The sequence below is a fragment of the Hipposideros armiger genome, unplaced genomic scaffold (genome assembly GCF_001890085.2).
Source record: "Hipposideros armiger isolate ML-2016 unplaced genomic scaffold, ASM189008v1 scaffold_54, whole genome shotgun sequence".
Classification (NCBI taxonomy): Eukaryota; Metazoa; Chordata; class Mammalia; order Chiroptera; family Hipposideridae; genus Hipposideros; species Hipposideros armiger.
The window spans coordinates 4,323,905-4,343,351 of NW_017731404.1; the positions used below are offsets into that span (position 1 = coordinate 4,323,905).

General features: G+C 43.2%; 1 long non-coding RNA gene across 1 annotated transcript; it reads right to left on the reverse strand.

Annotated features, from left to right (window-relative positions):
- Positions 1–6,736: 6,736 nt before the first annotated feature.
- LOC109381844 (uncharacterized) lies at positions 6,737–15,183 on the reverse strand. The gene is made up of 4 exons (XR_002123822.1): positions 15,077–15,183; positions 10,859–10,941; positions 8,157–8,254; positions 6,737–7,345 (listed from the first exon to the last, which is right to left on the reverse strand). It is a non-coding gene; the product is annotated as an uncharacterized LOC109381844 (long non-coding RNA).
- Between the last annotated feature and the right edge of the window lie 4,264 nt (positions 15,184–19,447).

The window sequence follows — 19,447 nt, forward strand, 5'->3', positions numbered from 1 at the left end:
GCTCTGAGCAGCAGGGCCTCAGTTCGGATCCCATATATGGGCCAGTGAAGCGACGTCCTCCACAACTAGACTGAAGAACAAAAGGACAGCAACTTGTCTGTTCCTCTTCCCCGATTCCCCAGCGCTGTTCCCCTCTCCCGATTCCCCAATAAAACAAACTAACAAACACAAAAAAACGTAAGACAGATTGCGCCCCTTGTTGGATCATGAACTCCCATGGAGACAGGGTGCAACCATTTAGAAACTCATTTTAAAATTCTGTGCACTATCTCTCACAGAAGAGGCGCAGTGATTTATAAGCAATAGATCATGTCTTCAATCCTAATCATTGACGATATTGGTGCTTGAATAACTTGTCCAATTAAGCTATGTTCTCAGTAAACTCGATAAAATCTTTGGATTGCTTTCTTGAGAGTGCTATATTGCAAAAAACAGTCGCTACCACTAAATTTGGGAAGTGCCTTCAGGCTGCCTTTCACTGAGTGTGAACGGGCCCACAGATAAGCGTGAGGTCCCATATGTTAGTGTGGGGATCCGATGGCCTGCACGTGCCTCCTAGAGCTGCCCCTTAAAAGCTGTGTGACCTTGGCAACATTTCTTAGCCATGCTCTCCGTTAGTTTTCTCATCTGTAAGATGGGGATATGAACAGCTCCTGTCTCATAGATTTGTGAGGTGCAAATGAGAAAAATGCCTATCAAATGTGTTGCACCATCCATGGCAAACAGTAAGTGCTCAAAATGATGCTCATTGGCCTAGTTAATTGGTGATGATTATTAAATAGAATGTAGATGTGGGCAGCATTAGCATTCTCAGATTCTTGTAAATGCTAAGTCTAACCTCATAAAAAACTCCATTCAATCAATCCATGTTAAATGGTTGATCCGTGTTGTCTGTCCTGCTTTTGTAGAAGATGCAATCTTTTTTCTTCAACCACGAGATGAGTGGACAGTTGAGTTCCAGATGTGCACTTGAGTTTCTGTCACTAGGAAGAAGCCCGAGGACAAGGGGTTAGTAGGCACCGTTAACTGCTTAATTGCCAGGAGCAGGGTTCTTGGAAGCTCGGAAGTCAAGCATGAATGTTTCTCGTTTCTCTTAGCCTTTTGGCTTTGGCTTTCTTATCTCCAGATGCACCAAAGGCCAAGGTCTAGTTTGGACTTTGATGAAAGCCGGTAAAGGGATTTCTTTCTCCCTCTGCTTATTTGGTAAGTTAAAGGCATGAATGATGCAACTGCACTAGATAATTTTGTGTAGTGAGAAGGCGGTTTCCCCGAGCTCTGCTGAGCTCACTGCATTAGAAAAGGTCACTTCAAACTTTCCTCATATGAAACATCCAGGCTCCTCAATGTGACACATACTACTGGTTGCCTAACAACAAGTTGCCTTGGCTGCAAGTAGCAAGGACTATTACATGACGGGTTAACCAATAAGATTTTTTTTTTCATCACATAATCAGAAGTCTTAGATTCCAGGGCTGCTGGAGCATTCCCAAGAAAGTCGCCAAGGACCCAACTCCTTTTGCCTTTCTGCTCCACCGTCCCTCTCACATGGTCGTCAGCTTCATGACTCCATGATGGCCGCTCCAGTGCGAGACTGGGGACATGCCCATATGGGAATGAGAGGAGAAGGTGGTTAACAGATGTGATGCTGGCAGAATATTTGCTTTTTTATCAAGAAAAAAAAATTCTGCAAGGGAGTTGAGGACATCAAATGTTTTCAGGAACTGGGCGTAATGGCACCCTGACTAATTAATTCTAGGATCCTGTTAATGAGAAAGGATATTTGATGAGCAGCTAGCAGTGTCTACCTATTACCATACGGCGATTTCCTTCTCCTAACACGTCTCTGTCTTCCTCAGGGTGACATATGCTTCAGAGAATATTTGTATCCGCTCCAGGAGGTAGACAGCGATGAGTTTAAGTGATTCAGGGTGACCCATTTCCTCTTATCAATGATTAATTTATGTATTGATATATGACATCATTTTGGGCAAGGAGATTTGAGGGAACCGGTACCCAAGGGCCTTAGGGAAAAGGTTCATTCTTCCTAAAGAAAGACTCAAGGAACTGAAGAGTGATTTTTCTGCTTCTGGATAGTGTTGTGTGATGTGTTTGTTGGCTGGAGCTGTGCAGCGATGTTGTAAACATGAGGGGAGCTAGATTGGTAGGACAAAGCTAACAGGCTGGGGTTGGCCGAAAGGAAAGATGGAAACAAAGCCATGTTATTCAAGAGGCCACTGAGCTCCTGAATTAGTTGGAGTTCCTTTTCTTCCAGACTTTTCTTTTTTATGTGTGATGATAACATTTCTTGTGGCTTGGCTGTTTTCAGTTAAATTTTTCTGCTGCTTGCACCTGAAGGGATTCTGATACTTTTGTATGATGCAATCAGTAGAATGGGTCCATTTAAAAAATAAATGTACCTTTAAATAACAGAACTGCCTCTCTAGCTTCGTCTGTTCCCACTTGTCCCTAATTTGCTGCTGTTCTTCTCCCAGGCCAGAGGGTTCTCATACGAGTGCTGTTCCCTTTGCCTGGGATGCCATCTCCCAGACACACGTTTAGCTTCTTCCATCCCTTTATTTTGTCTCCACTCAACTGTTTCCGTATCAGAAAGGCTTCCCTGACCGCCCTCTCTAAGGTAGAGCTCACCTTTCCTCCCTGCCCCATCAGCTGCTTTATTCTTCTTCACAGAACTTGCCACCGATGGGAAGAGCACACACGGCCTTGTCGGCCTGACTCTCCTTATCTGGTGTGTAAGGTTCATGGCAGCAGGGGCTTTTTCGTCGTTGTGAACTGCTCAATTCAGTTCCTTCCATAGCGTCTGGTACATCGTGGTCGCTCAGTATATATCTGAGGACTAAATAAAAAAGTTTGCCCAAAGCTTCACTTCTAGAGCTTCCATTTTGCAGTGATTAAGAGTGCAGCGTTTGGAGTCAAACACCCCTGACTCAGAACTCTGGCTCTGCCTACTCGCTAGCTCTGTGGACCCGGCCAAGGTGCTAAGCCTCATTTCTCGGAGAACATAGTTTTTAAAAGCGTGGGTCACCCACTTGTTGTCAGAAAAAACTAAGATAATGAATTGAAGCACTGAGGCGGTCACGCCAGGGATGCACGTGCGTGGTGGGGAGTGTTACTGCGCCACAGCGAGAGACCCAGGAGCCAGGGTCTTCACTTGACCCAGGCGGGTGCTTTGACCTGACACTTGCAACGTTTCATCAGGCAAAATGTGGGGAAACTGTAAACAGGGAAAACTATTACCAACGTCTGGAAACGGCTGTCTGCCCAGGTCAGTGGTAAGAAAATGAGCACATTCTGTGTAAACAGATGTTATTAAATATGATGTGTTGCCAGAGCGTGGGATCACACGCCATCTGCCACCGCAAGTCCTCCTGCGTTCCTTTGAAGAGAAGCATTATTTCCTCCTCCTTCCAGCCGAAGGCTGACCAGCATAAATACTGCTAATAGCCAGATAGTGGAAGAAGTATCCCACTTAGCTATTTTTAGCTTCCCCTTGAAGTCTTGTATTTCACATTTTAAGTTTGTTTTCAAAGTTCTCTTCCAACCCAAATAAATTCAGGCTCAGAAATGAAAGGACTTAGGTTGCTGCTTGCCGATTCTCTAGGGAGTACTCCACGAGGCCAGCTCCCGCGGGATGCTGGGTGGTTGGGCGAGTAGGTTGGCCTGCCGCTCAAGCGCACTGCAACCTTCTGTGTGTCCACCTTGGTGAGCTCCTTGAGACTGGGAGCGTCCTCCTCAAGGAGGCACCCGACTTTTTGTTTGTTTGTTTTTGTTTTTTAGCTGAGCCATCCTGCCACCTGTTGGCAGCTCAGCGGCTGTTCAGCTCAGGCCGGGACTCGAACCGCGGTTGCTCAGAGCTCAAGCTCTTGAGCGATCTCTTAACCAACTGAGCCACTCGGCAGGCCTGGCACCCGACTTTCTGACCTTTCCAGATAGTCCACTAAAACATCATCTTTCAGGATTTTCCATTTAGATTCTGTAAAACCTCTCTGTTTGGGTTATCCTAGTCTCTGTTGCGGTTATTAACACACTTGATAAAAAGCACATTTCATTCATTCATTCATTGAATCATTCATTCATTCAACAAATAATTAACGGGTACCTACTGCATGCAAGGCGCTGTGGTCTCAGGGCACTTCTTTTCTAGTAGAGGAGCTAATAAAGCACTAGTAAGTAAACATTTAATCAATTTATAAATCAACACAGAATTGAATAGAATATCTGTTATATGAATTAGAATTACAATTAATAAAATAAGTGCATTTATCCATACGCGACAACCTTGATATAGTACTTATTACATGCTGGGTGGTATCCTAAGCTCTTTACGTATTAACTTGTTTAATGCTTCCTTCTTTTACCAATGGGGAAACTAAGAACCCAAAAAAGTTAAGTATCTTTTAAAAGTCCTATGGAAGTTAAGTGGCCAGTGGGATTTGCAGGTCAGCCATATGGATTTTCGAGTCCATCTTGTAGCCGGATGACAGTACTCTGTGTGATCTTTAAGGCAGCCCATGGACACGTGGATGAGGTATGGAGCTGGACAATGATGAGGAGTGTGACAGGTAGATGGGTAGGGGTCACTCTCATGTGGGGAAGGCCAGGCAGAGATCTCAGGGATGAGAAAGTGTCAGCAATCTGGGGAAAAACCCTGTAGGTTGAGAGACGAGAAAGTGCAAAAAGCCTGAAGCAGGAAGGAGTGTGGCATATTTCAGGGACAGAGAAAAATCCCATGTGACCAGGGCTAGTGACCAGGTCAAGCGATGCCAGAGGGGAGCAGAGGGTGAAGAGGAAGGCAGGAGGGCAGCTCCTGGTGGGCTTTAATTTAAATGCCAGTCTCAAAAGAAAATGGCTCAATGAATCATCTTGCTCAGGGTTTTGTGGTGGCCGGCATTTGTCACAGAGCTCAAGGAGATGCAGAAAGCCTATTTCCCATCATCTCTTGTGGCTGAAAACCTTTAAGCATTTTTGAATCTTTCCTTTCTTAGTAAGTACCTGAATAGAATTGACTTTCTCCAGAATAACTAGTGGTCTGACCTGGGTGGCAATTCTGGACCCATTGAGCCATGTGGAGCCCCAGTAAACTTGCAAACTTGCAATAATTTGAGCGGAACTTACACTAACCTCTAGACTTCCCCGAAGCGGTGCTTCCTTAGTGGTAGATTAAAAATAAATTCTGAATATTAGATTATTTTCATATGATTTACATGCTTTCTAAAAATGGGACTCAGGGGTCATAAATAGGAAAAAAAAAGAAGGTGGGCTTTATGCAATCAGTTTCCAGTGAATCAAGATTTTACTGTCATGCCTCCACAGTGGGGACTCTTCATGGACTAATGGCTTTGGCCCGCTGACAAAAGACTTGGGTTAAGGGGTAAATAAATAGCCTGGCCAATGATCCAATATTTTGTCACAAAATTTATGCACTGGCACTTCTTGGAATTGATACAATCGGTTAGTGACCTGAGTAGACTAATCAGAACACATCAGCAGTCCTGATAGTTAAAGCACACTGAACCCAAACTGATCACTATGAGGGGCAAAGAGAAGCCCATTTTGATTGCTCTTCAGAGAGGGAAGTGTGGGGATTTTCACAGCACACTCATCAAGAGAATGTTAAGAGTTCAGGCAGCCTGAGTTAGAATTCCCAAATTCCCAATTCCTTGCTGTGTGACCTTGGGAGAGTTACTTAACCTTCCTGAGCCTCAATTTCCTCATCTGTAAAATGGGCATAAAATGGCACCTACTTTGTAGGGTTGTCATGAGAGTAATTGATACATGGATCAATAATTGATTAAATTGATGTAAAGGAGTTAGCTCAGAGCCTGGTGTGAGTGAGGCTTCAATAAACTTACGTATTTGTTTCTTTTTCCATCACACCCTTTCCAATCTTTAGTCTGTGGCCCCAGTGCTGCTGTCCCATAGCACATCTCTGCATGGCCTCAGGAGGGAGTCGAGAGGACAGATCGAGGTCCACTGTGCAGTAATGGGAGAAGCCATTGCATGGTGCCCTGCAGAGAACCTGCCCCTTACAAAGGAGGGTTTGAGCTAGGGCAGGGTTTCTAGTGATATCCTGGAACAGATGATCCTTTGTCGTGGGGACTGTCCTGTGCACTATAGGATGCCTAGCAGCATCTCTGGCCCCACATACTAGATGCCAGTAGCACACACCCAACCCCCGCAAAAAGAAAAACTTGTGATAACCAAAATATCTCTAGACATTGTCAAATGTCCCCTAGGGACAAAACCAAAACAAATGAGGACAAAACACTCTTATCTCTCACACAAAAATTTTTATAAAATATCCTTGAAAACTAGTTTTTCTATGAGTGAATGTATAGATCAAAATATTGTTGGACTCAACTATAACACATAGAACATAATCACAACTAATCAAGGTTCCTGGATTAGAAATGATGGCCTGGACTCTCAGCTCCACCCCTCACAAGCCGTGTAACAATGGCTAAACTGCCACTGCCTCAGGCCTCAATTTCTTCATCTGTAAATGGGAATTGTCATAGTACCTAACTCAGCACAGTGCCGGAAACATCCCTTTCTCATGGGCTCTGAACATTTGCAAAAACATATATAGCATAGGCCATGCGCCAAACACAGTGCTAAGTTGTGTTCCAAAAATCAACGTGTATAATGATAAAATAACCACACGAAATAGGTGTTATTTTGTTCCCGTTTTATAGGTAAGGAACCGATGCATCCAGAGTAATTTACCAGTCACAGAGCTTGGGAGTGTAGCAGTTAGCGGGCACAATTATTCTGCTATCTTGCTTCCTTGACACTGATATTATTTAGAATTATAAAACCATCTGCAACCAGAGCAGAAGAAAGGTCAGTCCATCTCCATCTCCAGGATCCTTCTGCCTTGGAATAATCCAGGAATTTTAGGGCACTTGCTCCATTGATAGGGTCAGTTATTTTCTGTATTCATCTGCTAAAGACAGGCCATTCAGGGAATCTCAGGGAATGTCTTCAGTTCAAAAAGGTGGCAGAAACTTTGGGATGCCTGAGCTCTGTGGTTGCTGCAGGGCTCTTGAAAACCTAATCTGGGAAGTGACATCCTATCACTTCCTGTGTAATCTATTGGCCATACAGACCAATCCTGATAGGATGGGGAGGGGATTACACAAGGATGAGAATACCAGGCGGCTGGGGTTCATCTCAGAGGCTGGCGACTGCACCAATTATATGTTGTAGGAAACTTTACAAAAAAAGATATACTTTGACCAGGAAGTCAGTGTTATAAAAGATTTAGCCTCACGTTGTAGATGATTGGTTCGCTTGGAAAGAAGCTCCTGGGAAAGACTGCAAATTCCTTTCAGGTAAAAGATAAAAAACATGATACATTAGGTCAGCTGCTATTTGAATTTAGATCTTGAAAAGCAAATAACGAGAAACCTCAACTTTGATGAACAGATATCGAGGCTAATGTATGTGGTTCTAGAATTTAATATATGTATAAGAATGCAGTACATTAATAAGTATCAGTATACTCATAGCCTTTAAAAATGTCTATTTGGTCAACCTTTGAGATTTTTTTTTAGCATGTCGAGGAGTAGAGATTAGATATGTACCACTCCTGATAGGAACACATAATTTTTAAAATATTACACTTCATTTTTCACAAATCATTATTAACTACAAGGCCCTGTGTGATCTGTCTCCTGCTTGGTGGGAAAACATAATCTCATCCCCCACAGCCTAGCTACACTGGGCAACTTTCTGATTCTCAAACACAAGCCCCTTCCTACCTCAGGACCTTTGCACTTCCTGTCCTTCTGCCTGGAATCCAGTCCTGCAGACTACCCACCCCTGGGCTGGCTTCCTTGAATTTCTGTACATAAGTGATTTCTTCATTAAGGCCTTTCTCTAACCCCCTTAGTGGTTCTCATTTTTGTTATCTGGTTTTGTGCTTCATAGCCCTCACTGCAACCTGACTTAGCTTTCTTTTTAAAATTGTTTATTTCCCATCTGCCCCTAAAAGTGTAAGCTCCTTGTTACACATGTTCAGTGGTCTATCCCCAGTAAACTAGCACACTATCGTGCACACAAGAGATGCTAAATAAATATTCTCTGCATTTGGTTTTGACTCTGAAGTTAGGTGACTAACATTTGGTTGCACTCACCTTTGATTTGCAGGCAACTGAAGTTTTGCTTATTTCCGGTGGCCAAGGGTGCCTTTCTTTGAGAGGATGATACCAAAACATTTGCTGTCTTGTGCACCCTGCGTGTGAAACTAAAATGTCAGGTGACATCAGAGAAAGAATTGGTCATGGCAGCTCTTTAAACATATAAACATATTAAACATGCAATGCACCAGTGCCTGGCTCGCAGAGAATTCCATCCTTAACACATTACACGTTGGGGTTTGCAGTCAAAGGCCACTTAGCAAATGTTTATCCTACGACGTGCTTTCCTTTTGTTTCCTGTAAGTATAGCTTCATGCCATGCCAGGATTTGAGGTCATAGAAACACGAGGAGGCGATTAACATATCAATGGAGGGATCGCCTTGGAATCTAGAATTTGGAATAATATTTGCATCTCAAGCTCAGAAGCTGCCCAGGCAAGCCTGTTATTGATTGCCTTTAATTTCCCCTTAAAACAGTGTCTGTTTCTGAATAAAAGATTAATCGAGGGGGGCTCAGTTTGCCGGGTGATTTATACTCGAGTTCTGCCTCCTTTCCATTCAGAAGCACGTTGCACATACGTCCCCACCCCTGAGATGTTTGAATTCAGTACCTCAAGAAACATTGCTGCTGATCACCAAAGCTTGCAGCTTAATTGAATTTGTCTTTGTCCACTTAATCTTTGTGCTTACAAAAAGTGGGGTGGGTGGGACTTAACGGAAAAAGAATGGACCTGAAAAATACAGATGCTCACTGAGGAGAGTGGGCTGAGGAAAGAGATTTAAAATGCACGTTAAAAAATGAAAATAGAGCGTGCCATTTAGAATGTCCGTGCTGTCTTCTCTTTGCTCTCTGCATTAACAGATACACCAGTATTGCCCCAGTATAAACATGGTGACCTGAAAAGTAAACTATTGTACCAGCTTGGAGCAGCTCTATCATTTTTGTCTTGGCTGTAAATTTCTATTTCCTTTTGGGGAAGAAAACACATGAGAGGAAAATGAAGATTTCTGTTTTGTGTAAAGTTTGGAAACCTCTTTCCATAAATGAATGGTTGTTAATAATAATAACATTAATAATAACAATAATTTATCAAGCACTTTTTTTTTCACCATTGTACTAAAGGCTTTCTACTCTTCATCTCATTTAATTTTGGCTCTGGAAGGAGATCCTATTAATATTCCCGCACAGACAAGGCTTGGAGAAATGCAGGAAGCTGCCCAAGTTTCTAAAGTGGAAGAGCCAGATTTTGAAGTATTTGATTAGAAAATCCAAGAATGCCACCCCATCAAGAGAAGTACATTCATTTGGGTTTGTCTCCATCTCCATTTATTATTTCAACATGGTGGATGCAGGAAGTGTGAGCTTTCTAGTTAGAAATGAAATCCTAGGTCTGTTTCCTACTACTTAGACTTAACCACTAGGCAGTGTCACCTCCCATGACCAAGTAGGATTCCTGGAGCTCTCTTCCAACGTGTTGACTTTGGTCACTCTACATGGTCACTCTCAGGGTTAGTGACTTACAATGCTGCAGAGATGCAAGCAGCAGAGAGGAAAGCTGGATCAGTAAGACTCAGAATACGACAATGACACGTGACAGAGTGACCGCTTACCCCTGCCAACAAGAATTATATCCCATGTTCCGATAAAGGGAGTGACACTCCCAAGATGTCACTCACTGAGAAGTTCACAATTTTGCTCTTTTCCTAAATAAACCTAATGATGGCCAAGGTTGGAGCTGCATGTGTGAGTGGTGGTCACATGGGTATTTTCTAGTTTCTCTCTTTGGTGGGGGACATAAAAAAAAATTTCTGATCTAGGACCACAATTGAGTTAGAATTAAAGCTCTGATAGAAAGAATGAGATCAGAGTTTGAAAGGTTAAAAAACTAATGTGCCAGGCTTTCTAATTTGGGATAATGTTTCTTTGTTCCCTAATTTTGTGACTCTCCACACTTCCCATGCATCTTTCCAATGATTGTTTCACTGACTCAAACTAAAAAAAGCAAAAAGCAAAACAAAAGATCATGATGGAGAATGTGCAGACCCAAGACAATAAGCAAGGCAGACAAAGGTCCAACAAATAATTAAATGGAGACCTACACTGAGCAAATAATTCCACAAACAATAGTTTAACTACCATTTTGATGCTTGCTATGAAAAGAAACAAACACAGGATGCAAACAGACTATATTTGAACTGTATCTAAACTTCTATCATACTTCCTGTCTACCTGTGGTTCCTTTTCCATTGACTTCACTACAGGGCATTGGTTGAGCCTATAGGCTCTGCAGTCTGACCGACCACAGGGTTTCAAATCTTGTTATCACTTAGTGGTTGTGTGACCTTGGAAAAGTTACTGAACTTATCTGAACCTTACATCCCTTAGCTATAGAATGAAAATAATATTGGGTTGTCGGAAGAGTCATGACGCGTTTTTGCAATGAAAAACAAAAAATACAACATGACTTTTCTGACAACCCAATAGAAAGACCTACTCATGGAGTTATCATTAGAATCAAGTGAGATGACCTACGTGAAGCACTTTGCCTTAGCAATGGATACACAGCAGGTGCTCAATTAAGCTGGGTTGTTACTAGTCTCTGAAAGTGATATCTATGTGCTTTCTCTCCCGCATGCCAAGAAGTCCTGAATTCTTTGCTCATGATGTGACAAGGAACATCATTTGGAGAGTGACTTACCAGGGTCAGAAGCCTGGATACTGCTCAGTAGCTGTGTGTCCTTTGGCAAGTCAGATGACCTCTCTGGACTCCATTTCCTTCATCTACAAAGAGAAGATGATAAATCCACTCGAACATTAGAGTTAATGCACATAAAACACTTAGCTCAGTAAAGGGCAGCTGCTCTTATTGTCACCTTATTATTTTTAGACTCTCTACAAAACATAATAACGCCCAACTATGCCTTTTAATCCCATAGTGTCAGTGGTGTTGACCCATCACTTTCTAAGTGGCATTTTGAGAGTCTTTCTCTATAGAGTGATAGTCTTCATCCTCTAATGTTTCTTCTGAAAGCTCTTATTTGCTGAGTAAATTTACAAGAGGGGTGGTAGATAAGGGATTTTGTCCTTAAAACACTTCTTTAATCTCCACAGTTGCCATGGAATTTGTGTCATTTTTGCTTGGGCGATCAGATTACGTTTCATAAACAATATCCCCTATGTTTAAAAATCTTTAAACAGCCACTTGGAAGTGGCCTGACATGGGCTCCAGCTAATGTCTCTTTGCTTTTGGATCGTCCATTGTCGGGGATATGAGATCAGCTATTTATACCAGCATTGGGTTCCTAAGTAGAGACCCATGTTTTTTTCAGAACGTTCTTTCCTCATTTGAAATAGTTCCTGAGTTTTCCGATATCTTCCTATAGGAGAATTTCAACACATCGACGGTCCCTTTGATTGGAATTATAGCTGTCTTTTAAAATTTCTTATTTTTCCCTGGTGTTCATCTTCGGTGTTCTTCACCCAGAACTTTCAAAGTCAAAATTGCCAGCTCAGCCTGATCTGTCACCAGCCTGGGCAATGGGGGAGAACTGGATATTTTAAATGGCCCTTGTAAATTTGGTTTTAACTCCGTTTTAATTCTCAAATTGAAGGATTCGAACTCCTGTTGCTCGTTGGTGATCCTGTTTTATGGGCTGCTCCTGTATGCTGCTCACGTGGCCTGTGCTTTCCAATGAAAGTTCTTCTCAACAGAGTCCTAGAAGGTCCTGCCTCCCAACATATACGAGTATCTCAGCTCATTTCGCCAATGTCACCCCTTCCCCTCTCCCCACCTATCCTCTCGCACCTTGATGGCACATCTGACTGCGCTCCTGTTTCCTTCTTGTCTGCCTTCACCTCCATTGTTTCGCAGAGCAGCCAAAATGGCTTTTTAGGGCCGGCAGAGCTTGCTCAAGAGTTTGAGCTCTGAGCAACAGCGGTTCGAGTCCAGCCTGAGCTGAGCAGCCACTGAGCTGCCAACAGGTAGCAGGATGGCTCAGCTAAAAAAACAAACAAAAAAAATAACAAAGCAAACAAACAAACAAACAAGATGGCTTTTTAAGAGCCTTTCCTAACATTCCACCCCTTTGCCCCAGCTAAAACTGCTGGGCCATTCTGTCCCAGTCTCTGCTGTGCCGGCTTCAGAGCACTGAGCAACATCTTGAATTGTCTTTTATTTGTTTATTCTGACTTTGTTTTCATTCCCCGTCTAGAACAGAAGCTCTCAGCCTCGGCACCACTGACCTTTGGGGTGGGTAACTTTTTCTGTGGGGCCGTTCTGTGCATTGCAGGGTCTCTGCTTAGTAGAGGCCTGTGGCATTTTCGTCCACCCCCCTGAGTCCTGACAACTAAAAATGTCTCCAGACATTGCCAAATGTCTTCTGGAGGTCAAAATTGCCTCCTGTTGAGAAGAAATGCTGGTCTAGAATTTAAGGTCTTGTCTCAGCCTCAAACAGCGCCTGGCACATAATGAGGAGTTAACCGATTACTTGTTGAAGGGTTCAATGAGTAACCTTGAATGGTAGTTGTTTTCATCCCCATTACACAGAGCCGCTGAGGCTCTGGAGTTGACGTGACCTGCTCAGGGTGACACAGCCAGCACGTGTTGGAGCTGTATGCCACCCAGGTCGGTCTGAAATCCAAGTTCAGTCTCACTACTTTAGGCGACACTAATATGCAGATAATACAATGATAATGCTGCCTAGGCTCTTTCCTTGTTGTTCACTTCGATGTGCTTCCACAAATAGCCTCAATTTACACTCCACTCTATGCAGGAGATATCATTCCAAGCCCATTATTTAGCTTATTTCATCTGATTTTTACATAGTGCAGAAACTAACAATACGCTTTTCACATCAAGTAGCAAGATCTTCTTAGAGAGAGTTATCGTTGTGCTGAACACCGTGATAGCTTTTAAAAAAAAAAATCAAGCTTTTGACTAGTTAATGCATTCACATGGTTCGAAAAGAACACAATACACAAAGGAATACAGTGAGAAGACGTGTATTCTCGTCTCCCTCTGACCCATTCTACCTCCATAGGTCCCTTTTATTAGTTTCTTGGGTGTCCTTTCAGTATTCTTCTGTATGTGAAGCACATTTTCTCGTTCAACCTTTCTTTCACTTCCTCAAGACAAAGTCTGGCATACCACACTTCCTCTTCGGCGTCTTGCCTTCTTCGCTTAATGTCCCCTGATGTCTTTCTGCCGTAGAGCAAAGAGAGCATCTGCCTCCTTTTTCACAGCTGTAAAATATCCCACTTTACGATCACAATCACGTGTATTTAACCAGTTCTCTGTGGCAGGGTATGTGGGTTGTTTCTTTCTTGTCTGTTATTATATAAACAGTGCTGACACGAATAGGCTCAGTGTTTATTATTTTCCTGAACTTATCAGAGAGAGAATTCTTCCTCCTCTCCTCCCCTCACCCCTTCTCTTCTCCTTCTCCTCCTTCTTCTTCTTCTTCTTCTTCTTCTTCTTCCTCTTCCTCTTCCTCTTCCTCTCCTTTTTATGCTTGTGAAAGAATAAACAGGACTCAGGCTCAGTAGGATTTTGCCGTGCAGATTTGGAAGGAAGAACATTGTAGAACTGCAGAATGCTAGAATCCGAGGACTGTAGTTTGCAAAGTACAAGCCATGGGTCAAATTGGGCACACCACCTGTCTTTGTAAATAAAGTTTTATTTGAACATAGCCACACTCATTTGTTTATTTATGATCTACAGTTATTTTCACTCTACAAAGGCAGAAACTGTATGGTCCCCAAAGCCTAAAATAGTTACTGTCTGGCCCTTTACGGAAAAAAAATTTGCCCACCCATGGTGTTGGGATGAAGTACTTAGGCTATGAATCAACAACCTGCATTCACATCTCAGTTCTACTACTGACGTCTGTGTCATTTTGGTTACATAGCTATGAAATGGGAGTAGGAATCTCTGGATTGATGTGAGAAGTAAATCCAATGATTCTAGTAAGTGCTTACTCAATGATAGTTATTATGACTCATCTAAATGAAAGACTTTCAAGGGTTTTCCCATATTCTTGATGTTCTAGATTATAATCAGAGTGGATCTTTTCTGTCCTTATGAAAGTGAAACATCAAAAAGGTTTGAGAAATTTGGGCAGCCACCCTTCCTGTTCCAGGAATAAGAGATCAGAAAATACTTGCAGTATATTTGATGCTGATTAATAGAGCGGTGGCAACTTAGGATGTGTCCACTGGTATGCCATGGGACACTGTTTTTGGTCTATTCTGGATTTCATTTTGGTTCAGGGCTGAAAAACTAAGGTATACAGATGAAATTTCTATGAGACATAAAATGGGTATGATAGGGTCAGGTTTCACAGTGGTCTCCATAGTGTCCAACAAAGGACTGAAAGAAATGAAAGAATATTTGCCAGGGATTCATGTGGATTCTGGCATCAATTATTTAAGTCTGGGAATGGGGAGACTTGGCCAGACAGCACTTCCTGGGAAGTAGATCTGGGGCTCCTAGTTGGCCACAAGCTCAATTTGAGCCAGATGTATACAGCTGCCAAGGAAATGCTCTTAGGCTGCACTGGCAGAGTCAAGTATTATATGCCTTATGGGTCCAAAAAAGGTAAAGCAAGAAAACAATTTAAATAGCTATGACAGCCCACATTTGGAGAAGGGAGGTTAGTTACGGAGAAAAATTACAAATCTGGATGGGGACATTGCCAAAGTTATGCAGGCCTGAGGGGAATGTGGGGGAGTAGGCAGGTTGATGAGTCATGTGGGAACTGTCATAATGAGGAATGAATGACGATGTAGGGATGTTTCCGGGGAAAAGAGATGAGCACGAAGGAAGAGACAGTTTTCCAAAGCTCTTCCACGTGGAGGAAGCTGCCTTACCATCTCTATTGCTTTTTGGGCAAACCTTGGGGAAATGCAAGGTACTCACGTTTTGGGGTATCAGCTCAGCTCACAACAGTTCCTCCTCCTCTCCCCCATGCACCCTGACCCCACAGTCTCAAGGAAGGTGAGGCCCTGGAAGCCTCCTGGTTCTTCACGACCTTGGCTCCCTGTTGATAGCTGATCAGACGAGGGACAGATGCCTGCTGGAAGCCAGAACAATCACATTCTCTCTTCGGGGAATACAGAATTTGCCTTGGGGACTGCCAGTCAGCTGCCTCTCCAAGTGACTGAATCTATAATGTGTTAATTTGGGACACAGGGGCAGCCCTTTGCCACTATGACAACCAGTGGTTGAGAAAGTGAATCTACGGAGAGAAAAGAATGAGGTAGAGATGTAGAGAAACAGAGGTGAAAGACAGAGGGTCTTGCCTCGCTGTATTCTTTTCAGCTGTCATTCTTCGGTTTCAGTCCTTCCGGAAGCCTGGCTGCCTTCCTGGATATGGACTTCATGAGGTATCTTCGTGTCCTTGTTATAAATTCCCTCTTTTTACTTCTGCTAGTTCAGTTGGGTTTGTTCATTTGTAACTCAAAGTGTCTTAACTACTACAGAGAGCAGCAGAAAGTAGGTGGGAATATGGAAGACGTAATGGCAAATCCTGATCCACCATTGAAAGAGTAGCCTCAGGAAAGAAGGATATTTCTGTCTCTGGTGATTCAAGTAGATGCTGAATGACCCTACGTAACTGGGAGGCATAAGGCGAGAGCTTGGAGTTGGGCTTCAGAAAGACTTGGCATTGACACTGGGCCCTGCCGCTTTCCAGCTGTGGGAGCTTGGATGAGGTTCTTAAGCGTTGCTAAGCCTATGTCTTCTATAGACTGTGGGACAGAGGCACTCCTCATACAACTGTTGTGAGGATGAAATAATCTCACGTACTAGCTTCCTATTGCTGCTGTAAAAAATTGCCACAAACCTAGTGACTTAAAACAACAAATTCAGTATCTCATGGTTGTGGAGGTCAGAAATCCAAAGTGGGTTTCACTTAGGCTGAGGTCAAGGTGTCGGCAGGGCTGTCCCCCTGGAGGCTATAGAGGAGAACCCACTTCCTCCCCTTTTCTAGCGTCTAGAGGCTACGTGCATTCCTTGCTGGGTGGCCTCCATCGTCAAAGTGCATCCCTTCCACCTCTGCTTCCGTCGTCACATCTCTTCTGACACGACTCTCCTGCCTCCCTCATTTGCTTACAAGGACCCTGTGACTACATTGGACCCACCCAGATCATCAGCGATAATATCCCTATTGAAAAGTCCCTGCCTTCCAGGCTGGCTGAGTGGCTCAGTTGGTTAAGAGCTTGCCCAAGAGTTTGAGCTCTGAGCAACAGCAGTTCGAGCCTCTGCCCAAGGTGAGCAGACACTGAGCTGCCAACAGGTAGCAGGATGGCTCTGCGGGGGGGGGGGGGGGGGTAAAACGTCCTTGCCTTAATCACACCTGCTAATTCCCTTTTGCCAAGTAAGGTACCATATTCACACATTCTGGGGAGCAGGGTGTGGACATCTTTAGGGGGCCGTTATTCTGCCTACCACACTTAACGGCAGAAAGAGCTACCCTTTACCGAAAGCTGCCTACGCGTGAGACACTGTGCGGAAGGCTTTTATACAGATTATTTAATTTAAGCATCACCACAGTTCCAGGAGACTCAGAAAGGTAAAATGATTTGCCCTGGGCCACCCAGCTAGGAAGCAGCAATGCCAAGAACCAAGATTCATCATTTCACTCCAGAGCCCTCTTTCTTAACCACTGGCGAGAAATGGCAAACCCACGGGCCTTACATCAGGCAGGGGTGTGTGGTGAACCAGAGAGGACTCACGCTGTCTAATGGGGCAGTGGCTCCATTCCTCCAGCCCATAGGCGCCAGTTTTCCAGCAAATGCCATACATCTGGGTTATTCATGTGAAATGGCTCAATTTTCAAATGTCAGAAACCAATTCAAATATTTCAAAAACTTTGTGCAGGCAAATAATACAAACTGATGGGTGCATCTCACCCCTACCCTACCAGTTTAAGGTATGTTCAATACTACACTATTTTTTTTTTAAAATTTGATGATATCTGGCACACATAGTTATTTAGCATTTATTATATGCCTGGCATGATACTACATGCTTTACTGTCTTATCTCATCCACTAGTATGTGTTCTTAATTAAGAATTGAATTCCTTAGTTGGGAAGCTATTTTTATTTTTAATAGGATTCTTATTGGGGAGGGTAAGTCTCCCAGGAAGGGTCTGAAAGAGCAAAGCTTCTGCTGGTCTTGGTTTCCAAGCCTGGCTCCGTCATTTGACAAACTGTGTGATGGTGGGCAACTAAACGCATCTCTCTGAAGTTATTTCCTCGTCTATACTGTAGAGTTTGTTCATGGATTTCTGGTAGGGTTTTTTTTTTTTTGTAGGTGGAAGAGCCTACAGAACCTACACTGCACCACATAAATATTAGTTAAAATTCATAGAAAATTCATCAAATAACTTAATCATCAGGTCGACCACCCAGAGGCTGTAGTCCCTGTTGTGGATAAAAGGTTGAGATTAGATGTGAAGTTTTCAGCTGGAATTAGTCACATGTCGGGTCTCAGGGCCGGAGGGGAGGCCTCATAGCACAACTTCAGCTGTCTTGGAGCAAAGATGGACTTTTGCTGCTGGGAACAGCTCTAGTTCTGCCTCAGAGTCGTGGGCATCATCGTTTGGAGTTTCTTATTCACTATAAAGGTCTGCTTCCTAAAGCAGAGACCTATGTGTCCGAAGCGGCAGCCATGACTGGGTCTCAGGAGAGCCAGGTGTGAGTTGTACATTGGTCACTAATCAAATGGCCTTAGGACTTTTTTTTTTTTTTCTTGAACCAGTTTTTCCACCTGGCAAACTGAATGAGATCACATAGCCTACAGTCTATTCAGTTATTTTTAAAAATGGGCTAAAAGGAGATAAGGAATTCCTTGCCAACGTGTCTTAGAACTTTTCACATTTTCTTAACTGGTTTCTGTTTTAAAGGCATCCGGACACTGGAAGAAAATGTAAATGAAACTGTTTTATAATATTTATGTTTTAAAAGTTCAAAGTTCAAAGAGGTGAAAATAAAGTTTCCCTTCTTCTTTTGGTCATAGTGTCTTCATTTCCATGTTCAGCGAAAACCACAGTTACAAGTTTCTAGCATGTTCTTTCAGAGATGTTCTATGCCAGTGGTTCTCAACTGGGAGTGGTTTTTGACCCTAGGGGATATTTGATAATATGGACATAGTTTTGGTTGTCACAACTGAGAGAGGGATATTCCTGGCATCTAGTGGGTGGAGGCCAGGGATCTTACAATGCACAGGACACCCCCTCCATCCTCAGAGCAAAGAATTATCTGGCCCAAAATGTCAATAGTGCTGAGGTTGAAAAATCTTGCTGTATGCATGCATCAGCAAATATAAGCATGCACACACAAACACAGGCACTCCCTACCCCCCTCCTTTGTATGCACAAGTGGTAGATACATCACACGCTTCACTTCATCTTGTCCTTTTCACTTCACCATGGAGATAGTTCTGGATCTGCACAAATAGATCTTTGCAAACTGCAGAATATCCTGCTGTAGAGATGGGCCATTTGTTTACTCAGTCCCCTATTGGGAGACACTTACTTAGCTTGTTTCCAGCTTCAACAAACAATATTGCTATGATTATTCTTGTTCACAAATGCCCATATGCTGATGTCTCTGTCTGAGAATGCTAAGTGGCCCAACCAGGCCAAAGAGTACATGGCTTTAAAACGTTGAGGGCTAACCGGTTAGCTAGCTCAGTTGGTTGGAGCATCGTGCTAATAACACCAAGGTAGCTGGTTCGATCACCGCATGGGCCACTGTGAGCTGTGCCCTCCCTAAAAGAGTCAACTATGCCATTTGTATTAAACTAATGTGTAACCAATAACCATAGCTGTTCCCCAATACAGTTAAAAAAAAAGTTGATAGGTGTCACCAAAGGTCCTCCAAAGACAACCAGATCCCATTCTCACTGATGATGTAGAGACTGAATCTCGCTGACACCTTTACCAATGAAACATGGCCCTTCCATCTTTCAGTTGACTTCACTTCAAATAATTATACTCTTTAAGCCAATCGTAATTTCCAACCATTCATTTTTCAACAAATATTTCTTGTTTGTGCCAGGCACTGGGGCAGGGTGGGAAGGGAAAGACTAGATCTTGGTGTCTGCCCTCAAAGGTGCTCCCAATAGTCTAGGGGGACCGAGATAAGCCAACACACAGTTGTACCACTGTGCAATCAAGTCCATGAATTAGGCCCGGATGAAAGGCTATCGTCCAGCTTTCTGTTCTCATGTGTGTTTCTAATTTTTCCAGAAATTCCTGGAAATTAGATTTTTATGTGACAGG